The sequence below is a fragment of the Equus caballus genome, chromosome 15, assembly GCF_041296265.1.
Source record: "Equus caballus isolate H_3958 breed thoroughbred chromosome 15, TB-T2T, whole genome shotgun sequence".
Taxonomy (NCBI): domain Eukaryota; kingdom Metazoa; phylum Chordata; class Mammalia; order Perissodactyla; family Equidae; genus Equus; species Equus caballus.
In genome coordinates this window covers 34,826,296-34,829,609 of record NC_091698.1, presented here as the reverse complement: position 1 = coordinate 34,829,609, position 3,314 = coordinate 34,826,296, and positions in this window count along the sequence as shown.

The window sequence follows — 3,314 nt, the reverse complement described above, 5'->3', positions numbered from 1 at the left end:
GAGTATCCTATAATGCAATTCAGTTCTGACACTAACTACCCAGAGTTTATTCAGACCCTACAGGTTATGGGCTCAGTCCCACAAGACTAACCCCCACCCCCTGGCCCCAGATGCCACCTATACTGCTGACAAACCCGCTATAAATCAGGGGTTCCCATGACCCCCTTATTAGGTTCGATAATTTGCTAGAACGATTCACAGGACTCAGGAAAACACTTTGCTTACTATTACTGACTTATTATAAAGGATACAACTCAGGAACAGCCAGATGGAGGAGATACATAGGGCAAGGTGTGGTGGAGGGCCTTCTCTGGGTGTGCCACCTCCCCAGCACCTCAATGTGTTTACCTACTTGGGAGCTCTCTGAATTCTGTCATTTAGTGGTTTTTATGGAGGTTCATTATGTAAGCACGATTGATGAAATCTTTGGGTATGGTGATTAACTCAATCTCCAACCCCTTTCCCTCCCCTAGAGGTTGGAGGTAGGGGGTGGGGCTGCAAGTTTTAGCCCATAATCATGCCTTGTTCTTTCTGGTCACTAGCCCCCATTCTGAAGCTATCTAGGGGTCCACCAAGAGTTGCCTCATTAAAACAAAAGATGCTCCCTTCTCTCCTGTCACTCAGGAAATTCCCAGAGTTTAGGAGCTCTGTGTCAGGAACCAGGGATGAAGACCAAATATATATTTCTTATTGTATCACGGATTACAAAACAATGCTGAGTTCCATCCTGGGGGCTCCCTCTGACTCTCCCACTTGCTTGCTCTAAGGAAAACCAGTTTCCTCATTGTGAACTGCACTGCGGAGGGGTCCCTGTGGCAAAGAACTACGTAGGCCTCTAGCCAACAGCCAGTGAAGAACTGAGACCCTGAGTCCCACAGCCTGGAGACGACTACTTGAGGGAGCTTGGAGGCAGATCCTTCAGCCACAGCCGAGTATTGACTGAATCCTCAAGTTCACCTCTGTCCCAGGAGAAGCAGGGTGGGACTGAGAAACGGTTATGCCAGAGTTTGGAGCCTCAGGAGGGAACCACAGGCTTCGCTGTCCGGGAGGGGTGGCCTTCACACGCAGCAAGGCAGGGAGGCTGGGGGGAGGCTGGGCTTGGCCCTAGACCGTGCCCCATGGTGAGGGGTCAGTGCAGCTGGTTGGGCAGAAGGCCTGGCGTGGTGCTGTGGGAGGACCAGGCAGTTGCAGTTAGGGTTTGAGGACAGGACAATCTTAGGGCCCCAAGGTGGCCCAGGAGGTAGAGGGAGGGATTCAGTGACGTTAGGAAGTCAGACGGGAGGGCAGCTGGGGTGTGAGTGACCTGTCCACAGGCCCTGATGGTCCTCAGGGAGGAGTTCACAGGCAGAGGCTAGAGGCAGCTGAAGGCACACAGGGCCTGCCAGGGGCTGGTGGTGGGGCAGTGTCCTGGGCCAACAGCTACAGCTTGGAGCAGTAACCAAAACTAGCACAAATTCTGACATCTGGACCCTGGGGAGAGGGGGCCGGAAGTGGGTAGGGAGAGATGAGAGCAAGGGCAGAGCGGGGAGCCACTGGACCCTGTGACTTACCTGCCTTTCACCGGCAGCCGGGCTGAATTTTAAATTTTTGTTTAACAAATGTTTATTTAGGACTTACTATGTATCAGCAAGCACTTTATCTGTATAACTCATTTAATCTTCACAACAACCCTCTGAGAGAAGAATGATTATTAATTCCGTTTCACACATGAGAACTCTAAAACACAGAGAGGCTAAGTATCTTGCCCAAGGTCACCCAGGACAGGGATTCAAATATTGTCAGTCTGGCTACAGAGTCCTTGCTCTTGATCACCAGGAGAGGAATGAAGGGCCTTTTATCCCTTCCAAATTGGAAATATCTATTGTTTTTCCTGGTTTGGAAAGTAATTAAAGAGATATAAAAATATTTGAACAATGTAAAAGGGTAAAAATGGAAAAGGAAAATTAGCCCATGTTCAGACAGAGAGAGGTAAATATAGAGTATACGTTGACTTTTTAACACTAGATATTATATGCAGCTCTTTGGAGATTGTTTTAGGAAACCAAAATGATGACAACCAGGCCCAGCGCATCACAAGGCTGGGAAAGTGGAGAAGAGGATTTGGATGGGGAGGAGGGAGCGTTGGGAGTGGTGCACAGCGGCTCGTGGGGTCTTTAGAATGGAAGGCAGTGACGGGCATGTGCCAGGGGTCTGAGGAGACCCACAGGCCCAGGGATGGGAAGCTTTGGCACTTATGAATATTCCAGGCCACCTGCTGGGCGTTCCGGAGAGGAGCCTCACCCTCAGCAGTGGGCACAGCTGGGCCTTGAGCTGGCAGGATGCGGAGGACATCCAGCCCGGGAGGATTCGACCCCTCTCCCCCTGCTCCCAGCCCACTGCCTGCATCTGGGGTTGGCAGAGGAGGGTGAGCTCTCCTAGGTCTCCCACCTGGCTTCCCTTAATGAGCCCCAAAGGAGCTCCAGCTGTCAATCACCCCGGCTCCCAGCACAACCTTCATTTTAGGAAGAGGCTGATGAGGACAGATGCCAGGCACAGCAGCAGCAGGTCTGGCTAGGAGGGTGGTGACTAAGGACGGGCAATGTTGCAGACGGGCAAGCGCCTCCTCCTACCCCAGAGGATAAGGATCCTGGGCTCCGAGGAGAGCTAGGGCCCCTGCACAATCGGACTGTTTTCCTTCCCTCACACTCCCAAGAAGACCAAGACTGCTTTCCTCTTCAGGGCCCCTGCTGAGTGTGAGGTTTCTGGGAGACAGCATAAACCTTGTGGGCTAAGGACAGATCAGATAGTGCTCTCACAGGGTGAGCAAAGAGAACCTGGGTGGAGGCATGAAGCTGTAGGCAGAGAGCCTGGAGGAGAACCAGAGCAGAGCAGGGGCTCCGGGGCCACCTGGAGATGTCACGGTCTTCTCTGTCTTCACCCTTCTCAGGGAACCTGCTGCTGCAGGGCCACACATGGAACCACCCCATCCAGGTCTATAGCGCCTGGCTTAAGTGCTCTTGGTTTCAGGAAGGGTCAAGTCCAGCAGCCCACATTCAAAGAGAGAGGATTACAGAAGATGTGAATACCAGGGGAGGGGATCACTGAGGGCCCTCTTAGAAGCTGCCAATCATAGTCCACCTTCTGGCCCCCAGAGATTCATGTCCCTGTCACATGCAAAATACATTCGTTCCTTCCCAAGCTCCCTTCCCCACCCCCTCCACCCCCAGCCATCTCTTCCCATTATGGCATCAGCTCAAAGTTCAGAATTGCATCATCTAAATCAGGTCCAGGTGTGAATGAAGCTCCCCAGGTGTAGTTCTAGCTCTAAATATGGT